The sequence below is a fragment of the Chiloscyllium punctatum genome, chromosome 28 (genome assembly GCF_047496795.1).
Source record: "Chiloscyllium punctatum isolate Juve2018m chromosome 28, sChiPun1.3, whole genome shotgun sequence".
Classification (NCBI taxonomy): Eukaryota; Metazoa; Chordata; class Chondrichthyes; order Orectolobiformes; family Hemiscylliidae; genus Chiloscyllium; species Chiloscyllium punctatum.
Window position 1 is genome coordinate 83,636,851 of NC_092766.1, and position 13,113 is coordinate 83,649,963.

Below are 13,113 nucleotides of genomic sequence, written 5' to 3' on the forward strand. Positions count from 1 at the left end.
GGCACAGCCAGGTGCAAGAGCGCCGCTGGAACTTAGCAACTTTGATTGCGAACTTCCTCCAAAAATCATTTATTTGAGAGAGAGAGAAAGGTGCTGAGCTGGTGGGAAAGAGAGAAATGGGCTGTGGACTCTCTTCCCTCAGTAAAATTCAAATAAGTGCATTTTTGTGCTGCCCATTTGATGTTCAGAATCTATCTTCGCAGAACAATCCAGCAGAAAGGCTTTTGTTTCAGAGCCGTCGGTTTTTTTGCTGCAATCGGGCATCAGTTAATATCTGAGTCCCAACTGTCCCAGATTGACTCCAAATGAAACCCTCACTCACTGAGAACCATCCCCACAGCCAGGAGCTGCGGGGCTGCAGGCAGTCCAAAGCGGAAGGGAGGATTAAAAACGAGCCATTATTTCTCCCTCTGCCACTCTGTCACAGAGACAGGGAGAGGGACGGCAGAGACGTGTGACGTCATTCATTGCCGACAGAAGCCGTTCAGCCCATCGAGTCCACGGCAAATCTGTATCGCTTGCTTCTCTCTGAGGATTTTCATCATCAGTGCTGCTTGTTATAATAATAGGGAACTGTATCTGTGTCGAAATGCTGTCGCCGACAGACTGAACCACATGTCATTCACGGCTGTTCATTTCACCGGAGGACCCTGCTGTGCGACACAGTGTGGGGAATAACTGCAAGGCGGTAAAACAATGACTGCAGATGCGGGAAACCAGATTCTGGATTAGTGGTGCTGGAAGAGCACAGCAGTTCAGGCAGCATCCGAGTAGGTTCGAAATCGAGGTTTCAGGCACAATCCTTCATCAGGAATAAAGGCAGTGAACCTGAAGCGTGGAGAGATACGCTAGAGGAGAGTGGGGGTAGAAAGTAGCATAGAGTACAATGCGTGATTGGGGGAGGGGATTAAGGTGAAAGGTCACGGAGGAGAGGGTGGAGTGTATAGGTGGAAAAGGAGCTAGGCAGGTAGGACAAGTCATGGGGACAGTTACTGAGCTGGAAGTTTAGAACTAGGGTGAGGTGGGAGACGGGGAAAAGAGGAAACTGTTGAAGTCCACATTGATGCCCTGGGATTGAAGTATTCTGAAGCGGAAGATGAGGCGTTCTTCCTCCAGGCGTCTGGTGGTGAGGGAGCGGCGGTGAAGGAGGCCCAGGACCTCCATGTCCTCGGCAGAGTGGGAGGAGGAGTTGAAATGCTGGGCCACAGGGCGATGTGGTTGATTGGGTGTCTTGGAGATGTTCCCTAAAGCGCTCTGCTAGGAGGCGCCCAGTCACCCCAATGTACAGGAGACCATATCGGGAGCAACGGATATAATAAATGATATTAGTGGATGTGCAAGTAAAACTTTGATGGATGTGGAAGGCTCCGTTAGGGCTTTGGAGAGAGGTGAAGGAGGAGGTGTGGGCGCAGGTGTCCAGTTCCTGCGGTGGCAGGGAAAGTGCCAGGATTGGAGGGTTGGTTGTAGGGGGGCGTGGACCTGACCAGGTAGTCACAGAGGGAATGGTCTTTGTGGAAGGCGGAAAGGGGTGGGGAGGGAAATATATCCCTGATGTTGGGGTCAGTTTGGAGGTGGCAGAAATGACAGCGGATGATTTGGTTTATGTGAAGGTTTGTTGGGTGGAAGATGAGCACCAGGGGCATTCTGTCCATGTTACGGTTGGAGGGGTTGGGTCTGAGGGCGGAGGTGCGGGATGTAGACGAGATGTGTTGGAGGGCAAATTTAACCACGTGGGAAGGGAAATTGCGGTCTCGAAAGAAGGAGGCCATCTAGTGTGTTTTGTGGTGGAACTGGTCTTCCAGGGAACAGGTCCGGCGGAGGTGGAGGAATTGGGAATACAGGATGGCATTTTTGCAAGAGGTAGGTTGGGAAGAGTTGTGGAAGTGGTAGGGTGGGAAGAGGTGTGCATCGGGTCAAATCTCCGTCACATTCGTGACTGTTTTTCTTATGTTTGTTTCTTCTCTACGTGTGCTGAAGTAACACAGTGAGGGAGCAATTACTATTGTCAGACATACATCTAGGGGCGTATTAAACACTGAAGTTGTGAGATTCGAGCAGTGTTTATTAACATAGATCATTCACTGTTCGAATCTCTGGCTCAGGAATTTGACAGAGAGCGAACTTGAGCAAAGGTTGAGCTGGGGCGTTTACCCCATGACGTAACACGAGTTTCTGCCGTTGCTTTGTTGTTCACGTCATTTGTGTGTTTTGCATCATTGAGGATTTTGAAGTTGTCCCCTTGATACAAAAGGCCCGTACTTTTGCAACATTGTACAAAAGATGCAGTACAATAACAGCCGTTGCTGATTCAGTCTACTTATCCAGATATTGACCCCGAGAAACAGCACTGTGCACTCTCCTCGAGTCTGGAAAACAACTTCCTCACATATGATGTTATATGCTCGCGCTCATGGCGCTCTTCCTTCCATCGGCTTCTGTGTTTTCACAGAATCTGATTCAATAGATCTTGTCACTGTGTCATTTCTTTCCATGTGGTCAGATCTTGTGAACAGAATATCACAGTGGGTGTGCCCTGGGCCCATAACCCAGAAGTCAGACCATACTCAGGGAACCGTATTCTGGTCTTGACCATTTCATGAACACCAGGAAGACATATCTATGCTCTTCAAAATTTAATTACCTGTTTTAAGAAGAAAGGTAAACAGTTCCTGGTTCCTGCTTCTGCTGCCACACGTACCAAGATTATAAATGCTGGAACTGTCCGCTCTCCCACATCCAATTTATCCCCAGGTTGTGTAAAGATGATGGTCTGAATCGCTTCCTTCTCTTCCCTGTCACTCTCGGACGATGTGAGCTGTGAAATCTTTGATGTGAACTGGAGACAACGGGAAAAATGTATACACGTCAGCTGCGTGAGCCACGGGGCTCGCTGCATTAACATCCCATGCTGATTCAGACAGCAGAAGCCTCCCTGTGACTTCGAGAAGCACAGACACTGTTCCCGAATAATGGGGAGAGATTCACTCTTTCCTCGCAGTTCTGCATTTTCTAACTGTCTCAGATGGCATTATTTGGACAATGGTTCCCAAAAGAAGATGATTTCTTGTGCATGCACGATCCCCCTTTTCTACACCTTTCCAGAATTCCCATACTTCCCACTCTGGCCAGACCCCTACCCGCCTCCACAAACTCTTGTTTGAAGCAAGCTGAAGACCGCGTTCAAACTGCTCTCCACCAACACTGCAATGACAATGGAAGCGGAGTTCGTCCAGTTATCAATGAAGACCGCCCTGTTCCGGGAAAGCAGCTAGCACAGCCTCATGGGAGAAGCGAGTCAGAATTGACAGGAGCTGTTATTAGAACTTTGTGCTGCTTTCACTCCGAAACAGCAGAAATAGCCTTAGTTAACCAAAAACTCACCTGATTTCTGGTTACCACGTCTGGCGCCGTTCTGGCTCGTTTGTCTCGGGTGTGATATTGCCTCATACAGGTGACATACGTGCGAGAGCTCTCGGGTTCATATTGCAGATAAGCCTTGGAATTTTGTACACTATTTCATTTTCGACTGAGAAGATATGATTTCGATGCAATCGAGTTCAGATAAAGATTCCAAAGCTTGAAAACATACACAAGCAAGTTCAAGAACTGCTTCTTCTCGGCCATTGCTGCTCTGAGAAATGAATTGCCTAACTTGAAATCACGCTGATCTTGCCAATGTGGATTTTGCTGAGCGCCCGTCCTTTACGTAGTAACCTGAATTCCTGAGTCTGGTCAAATGTTGCTTTTCTCACGCTGTGATCTGCATGTCCTTGATTACTATGATCCGCCTTTACCAATCGCAAACTACGCTTTCCACTGTACTTAGGTCCATGTGACAATCAATCAATCAAAACACAGTCATTTCCTCATTGCGTGGAGCCAGCCGAGCGAAGGTGTGCTGCATGGCCTCAGTCTGCAGTGTGACACGTTTTGTGATTCTGATTGAAATTGCAATTAAAACAGCAGAATTGGGGAAGTTACTGATGGTTATATTGACACAGCCGGGACACATCTGTGCACAGCCGGGACACAGTGTATCACACAATAACAGTGAAGATCTTTTGCCGTCATCCTCGAAGGCACATGCTACAAAAACCTGAAGACTGCGGGAAACTACAGTGGTCAGCGCTAACAGAGCGTCCCATAGGGATCGTGGTGGGCGCATAATCCAGAAATTAATGTATGAAAAGCATCCTCTGCTCGATGACAATTCCACCTTTCAGCATGTGTACTGCCACCACCAGTGTTTCGCAAAAACAGTGCTCCGTTCTTCGCATTACATATTGATGAGCCATCTACGTCCTTACACTCAATGGTATCTGAAATAGATGCACCCGGCAAATTTATACAGTTGAGGAAACACACGTTTGAAGTTTTTTTTAGATTAGATTAGATTACATTACAGTACGGAAACAGGCCCTTGCGCCCAACAAGTCCACACCGATCCGCCAAAGCGTAACCCACCCATACTCCTACATTTACCCCTTACTAACACTACAGGTAATGTCGCATGGCCAGTTCACCTGGCCTGCACATCTTTGGACTGTGGGAGGAAATCGGAGCACCCGGAGGAAACCCATGAAGACACGGGGAGAAAGTGCACACTCCACACAGTGAGTCGCCTAAGGCAGGCATTGAAGGCGGTCTCTGGTGCTGTGAGACAGCAGTGCTAACCACTGTGCCACCGTGCCGCCCACAAAGTTATAGAATATTTTTCCTGTTCTCTGTCGTTCTGTTATGACCTGATTCGCAAAGTCACTTGACTGAACTGGGAATACACTGGCGAAGGTGAGAGAAATCAGTTGTGGTGTGGACCATGCCCCTGACAAGCAGCACTGATGATGAATAACCTCAGAGAGAAGCAAGCGATAGAGATTTGCCGTGGACTCGATGGGCTGAACGGCTTCTGTCGGCACGTGAATGACGTCATACGTCTCTGCCGTCCCTCTCCCTGTCTCTGTGACACCGTGGCTGAGGGAGAAATAATGGCTCGTTTTTAATCCTCCCTTCCGCTTTGGACTGCCTGCAGCCCCGCAGCTCCTGGCTGTGGGGAAGGTTCTCAGTGAGTGAGGGTTTCATTCGGAGTCGCTTCATCAAGGACAGTTGGGACTCAGATGTTAACTGATCCCCGATTGCAGCAAAGAAGCCAACGCCTGTGAAACAAAAGCTTCTCTGCTGGATTGATTCTGCGAAGATTGATTCTGAACACCAAATGGGCAGCACAAAAATGCACTTACTGGAATTTTACTGAGGGAAGAGAGTCCACAGCCCATTTCTCTCTTTCCCACCAGCTCAGCACCTTTCTCTCTCTCTCAAATAGATGGTATTTGGAGAAAGTTCGCAATCAAAGTTTCTAAGTTCCAGCGGCGCTCTTGCACCTGGCTGTGCCCGTGAGAGGAAGCTTCAGAGCATATCCACATTTACATCCCGTCATAATGCCTGCAAGTGGAGGGAAATGGCTGAATACTCTGCCAATAGAGACAGCTCAGTCCCCGGGGATGGGATAAACAGCACCGTCCCACGTAGCGACATTCTGCAGATCAGACACAGTCCACTTTATGATTCAGATCATACCGGAGTGAGTGCGCTCGAGAAGGCTAATCGGTAACTCGTTCCTGTGCCAACTCGGCAGTTGCAAAAGATTGTTGAAGTGGAAAGTGGATTTGTTCACGTTTCAAGTCTTTCCGTGCAGCAGGAAGCAGAAGAAGAGACACAGTGAAGCGATTGAGAACTGACGACAGGAGCAGCAAAAAGTTGCACAGCGCAGAGGAGAGCTTTGAAGTATTGAATTCTGGTTGATGGGCCGATCATGTTTTCACTAGGTCACGCTGCTACAGAAGAAACTATGTCAGTGCCTCTCAACATTGTGATGTCACAGGCAAATATTGCCGTAAGACTGCAGGAAATTCCTTTTCCCAATGTGAGGGCAGTCCATATGTAAAGGTGTAGCTTATATATCGAATCCTTTCACATAGATATTCCACTGCACCTCAGTGTGTTGTATCGTCTCCTTTCCACTTTACCTGTGATTGTGCCTGCACTGAAATTGATTTTCTCTTTGTGCGAGTCTTTTCCAGTCTGGGTGATGTGATGCAGTTGGACTGACCCATCTTCTGAAAGAATTTTCCACTTCACTTCAGCCCGCCCTAACTTCGCTATCTGATACCATTCCCGTTGTTTAAATGTTAAGCTCTCGTCTCAGATCCAGCCTGCCCTCACCCAAAATAAATGGAAAATTCAGTCACACTGTGATCACTGCAATCGAGGGATATATTCACTCTGAGGTCATTGATAATTCCAAGGATAAAGTTAGGACTGCAGATGCTGGAGATCAGAGTTGGTAGTGTCATGCTGGGAAAGCACAGCAGTTCAGGTAGCATCCGAGGAGCAAGAGAATTCAGGTTTCAGGCTTAAGCCCTTCATCAGGAAGAAGGCTTGTGAGTCGGGGCTGAGAGATAAATGGAAGTGGTGTGGGGTTAAGGGGAAATAGCTGGAAAGCAATCGATGAATGAATAGGAGGGAGAAGAAAATAGGTCAGAAATGGCAGTGATGGAATGGGTTGAGAGGACGGTGCCGAGTTGAAGGCTTGGGCTTGGGGGAGGGGAAATGAGGCAACTGTTCAAATTCACATTTATCCCGTGTGGTGTTAGGGTCCCAAGCCGGCAGGTGTAGCGTTCCTCCTCCAGGCGTTGGGTGGTAATTGTTTGGCAGTGGAGGAGATCCAGGACCTGTATGTCTTTGAAGGGGTAGGAGGGGAGTTGAAGTGTTCAGCCACGGGACGGTGAAGTTGGTGGGTGCGGGTGTCCCAGAGATGTTCTCTGAAATGATCTGCAAGGTTTCCTGTCACCCTAATGTAGAGGAGACCACACTGGGTGCAACGGATTCAGTAGATGACATTGGTAGCTGTACACGTGAATTTCTAATGGATGTGGAATGATCCCTATGGGCCTTGGCTGAGGTGAGGGGATGGTGTGGGTGCTAGTTTCACCCTTCCTTTGGTGGCAGTGAAAGGTGCCAGGAGAGGGTTGTGGGCTGGTGGGGGGATGTGTGGATCTGAAGAGGGGATCATGGAGGGAATGGTCTTTACGGAATGTTGGCAGGGCTGGGCAGCGAAATATATCTCTGGTGGTGGTGTCTGTTTAGAGGTGGCATCAGGGGCAGAATATGATTCGTTCATGCGGAGTTTAATGGGGTGTAAGGTGAGCACCTGGTGGTTCTGTCTTTGTTGCGTTGAGAGGCGTGGCTTCAAGGGTGGTGGTGTGTGAAATGGATGTGATGAACTGGAGGGCGCTGTCAACCACGTGGGAAGGCAATTTGTGATCGTGGAATAAGGAGACCAACTGGCTCTTTCTGAGGTGTATTTGGTCATCCTGGGAACAGATGTTCTGGAGGTGGAGGAATTGGGAATAAAGAATGGCGTTCTTACACGAGATAGCGTTGGAGGAGATGTAGTCTAGATACATGTGGGAGTCGGAGGGCTTGTAGTATATGTCTGTAAAATGTCAGTCGCCAGAGTCGGTGATGGAGAGGTCCAGGAAGGTGAGGGAAGTTGCCAAGATGATCCAGATAAATTTGAGGTCGGAGTGGAAGGTGTTGTTAAAGTTGGTGAGCTATTCAATTCCTCGTTGGAACACCAAGTGGCCCCAAACATTCATCAATGTAGCGGAGGAACAGGTGGAGAATAGAGCCTGTGTAATTACGAAAGATGGACAGTTCCGCATATCTGACAGACGGGCAGGCATAGCTAGGTCCTATGCGGGTGCTGATGGCGACCAGTTTCGATGGAGTAAGTGGGAGGATTAAAAACGGAATTTGTGATTGTGAGGACCAGTTCAGCCAGGTGGATGAGGGTGTCGGTGGAAAGGTAATGGTTGGGATAGTGTGAGATTAAGAAATGGAAGGCTTGCAGACTTCTGTCATACAGATGGATTTGTACAGGGACTGGATGTCCATGGTGAAACTGACGCGTTGGGGGCCAGGGAAACGAAATTCTTGGAGGAGGTGAAGTGCATAGGGGTGTCACGAATGTAAGCGAGCATTCCTGGACTGGGGAGAGAGGATTGTGTCAAGGTAGGAAGAGATGACTCGGATGGGACAGGCTCAGGATGAGACAATAGGTCGACTAGGGCAGTCAGGTTTGTGAATCTTAGAAAGGAGGTAGAATCGGGGATTGCACGGTTCACGGACAATGAGGTTGAAGGTTGTGGATGGGAGATGCCCAGAGGTGATGAGATTGTGGATGGTCTGGGAGATGATGGTTTGGTGAGGGGAGGAGAGTTTGTGATCGTGGTCTGTAGGAGGAGGTGCGTGCGAGTTGGTACCTGGCTTCAGCTTTGTTCCTCTGCCCGACTCACAAGCCTAATTCCTGATGAATGGCTTATGCCTAAATCGTCCATTCTCCTGATCCTCGGATGTTGCCTGACCTGCTGTGCTTTTCCAGTACAACAATCTCCACTCGTTCATTATGACTGTCTCACTTCACACTGCCAGGTCCATGCTGTCTGTTTGATTTTAATGAGCACTGTTCTCATGGACTGTGACAAAATCTGCCAATCTGAAACAAAAACAGAAATTGCTGTAAAATCACAGCTGAGCTGGCAGCATCTGTGCAGATGAATCACAGTTAACGTTTCACATCCATTGTGTCCATCTGTCCACAAATGCTGCCTGACATCCTGAAATATTCGAGCAACGTCTGTCTTTGTTTGATTTTCAACATCACCAATTTTTTCATTTTTGTTTTATTTTCTGCCAATATGATTTGGCTAAAGATTACCTTAAATGTTTTAAATATGACTGCGATGGAATGGCCAGGTTCCACCAGCCGGCTCCTTTTATTTGGTTCACGTGAACAATGCCTTTCCACTTGGTCACCACGCCCTACAGCGGCACTGCATATAAATTGACAAAATTGTGGCATTCTCTCGGATTGGTAATCAGAAGCGAGATTGATTGAAATTATTGGAAATTTAAGATAAACTGATAAAATACGGGATATAAAACGGGAAACTGAAAGGGAAAGCGAGAACAGCGAATGATAATTTCTTGACAAAACTGAAATATAATTACTCAAGATTCAGAAACTGCTCTCATCCACAGACATACCATAATATGGAATGTAATTTTTGGGACAATCAATGCAAGCAGATAGCAAAATCTTAGTTTTAAAGTCTTGCTGCAACTGTTTTGGTTTTAATGAATGCACACATGGGACTCAGTGCTGTAATGGTCCCCGAAAATGGAAAAGGAAATCCTTGCCTTCGAGGATCCGTGGGGAATGTTCACTGATTCATCCCAGTCATGCCAGGACTGTCCTCTGGAAGCGTATGAGTAAAATCTTTCAATGTCCCATGGAGTTTCGAATGAATGGTGAAGGGAATGTCTCCATTCACAAATTAATCATTCAGTAGAATTCAATACAGGGACTCATGAAATGATGAACAAATTGAACAAGAACACGGACATACGACACACAATAGCTACGACCATTACTATGTGAAAACTATTGATTTCACATCCACGGTGGCTTTTGGTGATGGCATTTACTGTACAGAACCAGTCTGCACTGGATTGACTGGAGACACACTATGAAGTATTTGAACTTCAATCGCCTTTAGAAATAGCTGAGACTGACTCAGTATACGGGGATTTAGAGATGTTGGCCTTACAAACCTTTCAGATATTCCGTGGAAGAATAAAGGAAGTGATAGAAAATTTTCGTCTCCATGGAGACGATGTTCGTGAACTGGATAGATAGTAATTTACCTTATTGGAGTTTATAAATAGAGGCGTCATATTTAAAAAGTAAAGAGTTCACAGTGTAACTGTAAAATCTTTTGGTCATACTCAGTGGGAACATTGTGTGTAATCCTTCTCCTCATTCTCCACCAAAAACATATAACGAAGTTAGAAAGGGCACAGACGCTGTTTCCTGGACATCAAGATATTAGAAAGCCAAGTGACGTTGTTTACTGAGACATAAAAATATCAGAAAGGATACAAACGGGATGATAGAAAAAAATGAAGGAGTTTATTCACGAGATTTGGAAATACTGGAGCAGAAAAACGCAAGTTTGATGTAAACAAATGAGATTTTCACGTAACGCGAGGTTTGAATGAATAAATTGGGGAAATTTCCTCTTTCCAGTGAATCAATAATTTTAGTTAGAGCTTGAAAACCATTAGTGAATGACGAAGAAAAGTTTAGATGAGAGTTATTTAAATCGTGAACGACTTTCCAGAAATAAAACGTAGAAGCTGAGTTCAGAGTGTTTTAAAAGATACACTAATAAACATACAAGGAGAGAATTTATCATTGAGTGAAAGTCAGTGTGGTTGCGTAACAATTTCGAATTTGTTGACTTCAGACACAAAGACATTTCATGAACACGTACAGCTGAATAAGACTGAGTATAACAAGTTCATGGATTGGTAAGGTGTGGCGTATTATTCAAGGTGAAACTCTGTAAATGGAGCTGATGTCGTAAAATATCTGCAGACAGAAGTTATATCCTTATGAGTAGGAACTGAATCGTCACTTGGAGACGCAATTTGGAGACTATAAAGATTTGACCACATTCACATGATGGTATGTATATTTCGTACATTCTTTACTCCACCCAAGAAATCCACCAAGAAGACTCTGTCCTTTTGTATTGTTAACCCTCCGTATTTCTCTGCAGCACGCCATTTAAGATAAAATATGCTCAAACCAAAATTCAGCTCAATACAATTTTCAAACGGTCCTGTGTGATTTCTTCTTTTTATTATTGCAACATCCTTTGTGAGTTTGCAACAAACTGTGTAACATGAAAGCAGTTCAACATCTATTTTCCCGGAATTTAACGCAGTGCACATGTGAAACGTTATCCATCTGCTGAAATTTCACCTTTGGCTCTCTCTCCACATATGTCTCTTCACGTTTTAGATACTTGCAGTATGTTTGTTGATCAAGGAGTCATTATCCAGAAAAGGTAGTTTCTCAATCCACAAACACGGGTATTTTCCCATAAACATGGCTTTGCTCAATATCACTTCCTGTCCGTACCCCTCAACACGACGACAAATTGAAGTTGCTCCATGTGAGTCTCAAAATTAAAACTTCTGCACAGCACAGCCCACTGTACTGGAACAGAGATACCGTGCACAGGTCACCTGCAGCACTGGAGGAACACATTAATACTTACCTCCATTCCTGGTTTTACCTTAACGTTTGGGAAACCGAGTTTCTCTGATTCCATGGCAAGTAAACGGGGATTATATGATCATCTTCACCAGCGGTTCTATCCCCGAGTGAGGAAAGTAATGTGGTACTCATTGTAAAGATGGGTAGATTGATGAAATGTACAATTTCATCTTTTGCCTTCACTAACTCATGAGCTTTTTATTTTGTTTTGCATCTGGAGAAATTTTAAAATCTTCATCTTGAACAGACTCAATGTCAGATCTCCATTGTGTCTCTGGCATTAAATTTCAAAATATAAACCCCCTCTGAATTCTTCCACTGCAGTCTGCTGTTTGGGAAGTGTTCCTGTTGTGGGATATGCACTTCACCGTGTGTCACGTGCTGCTCCCAGCATGCGCTCTGGCACTGCACTCATTTTCCTTCTGACACTTGCTCACTGTGTTGCTGTGATCATACAGTGATTTGGTGTCACACGGCCCAGGAAAATGATACAGATCAAGGTTTTTGCATTGTTGAGTTCAATTGTCAGTTTAGCCTTATTTTGGGTTTTGAAATTGTCTGTTCTGTACACAAGTGCGTGTCAAAAACATCTGAGTGGAAGTTAGGTCTTCAGAATAATGACATTGAGCACTATGCACTCTCCTCCAGTCTGGAAAATAATTCCTCACAGACAATTTAATAGACAAGAGACAGCAGGTGCAGGAGTAGGCCATTCTGCCCTTCGAGCCAGCACCACCATTCATTACGATCATGGCTGAACATGCTCAATCTGTATCCTGTTCCTGCCTTATCCCAATAACCCTTGATTCCACTATCCTTAAGAGTTCGATCTAACTCTTTATTGAAAGAAAACCTCCTGCTGTCTCGGGTTCTTCATTCCGTTGACTTCAAATCTTCACAGAATTCAACAGACCTTGTTACATATTCATTTCCTCATTTTTGTTCAGATCACTGTGTGCATAGTGTGATAATGGGAGTGCACTTGCCACACAACCCAGGGGTCAGACAATAGTTTTTGAACCGTTCTGTGTTATTTATCATTTCACCAACACCAACGAGAAATAGCTGCTGCTCTGACTAATTTACACAATTCAATTATTCATAAGGTCATACCTTCATTCGCAGCTGCGACGAGGTGGCCGAGAGGTTAAGGCGATGGAGTGCTAATCCATTATGTTCTGCACGCGTGGGTTCGAATCCCACTCCCGTCGTTGTAATCAACGGCTTTTAATTGTGTTGATTACAGCTGTCATGTTGAAACTGGAACGCCGATGTTCAGTTTTTATGCATTGACGCTGTTACAAAATCTCAAAGAATAGTTTGAACCTGTTGACTAAACTGCATTGCAATGTCGGTTGCATTGGGATAATGAAAAGAAAATCGATTTTCTTTTTCAAGTCAAGTTGCTGTGAACGATTTTTCGTATGAAAGACATCCAGGAAAATCAAATAACGAGAGCTGCGAAGTGCATGTTTATGCAAAGGGAATCTTAATGAATGTTTTGTCAGATGAAATCTGGAGGAGGTTGAGTAGAAGTAATTCATCCTGGTGAGAAGAGTACAGTGAGACAGCACAAAACAATGGAGATATTTCAAAGGGGCAGGGCGTGGGTTTAGGGGCACTGAGAACTGGCTGTAAATGCAGAGTGGAGAATTGCCGATGTAGTTCCGTGCATGGGCACGGATAGATTTACACATTGGTCTCACCCTCGCCCCTTGCTCTCGCCATTGATGAATGCTGGACATAAGGCACAGATAAACACAAGATGTGGGAAGTAAGCCCCCTCTCGTTATGCACACACTGGATGCATCACATTGAACTATGAACAACTGGAGAAATCAGCATGTTACCTATAGGGAGTGAAACTAAACTGTGGATCAATAACCGCAGATTCATGCAACATAAACATGAAAAATGATTTAAAATGT

At 45.5% G+C, this 13,113-nt stretch overlaps 1 non-coding gene across 1 annotated transcript; it reads left to right on the plus strand.

Moving 5' to 3' along the window:
* The first annotated feature begins 12,314 nt into the window (after positions 1 to 12,314).
* Positions 12,315 to 12,396, plus strand: trnas-gcu (transfer RNA serine (anticodon GCU)). Its single transcript has one exon. It is a non-coding gene; the product is annotated as a tRNA-Ser (tRNA).
* Positions 12,397 to 13,113: the final 717 nt, after the last annotated feature.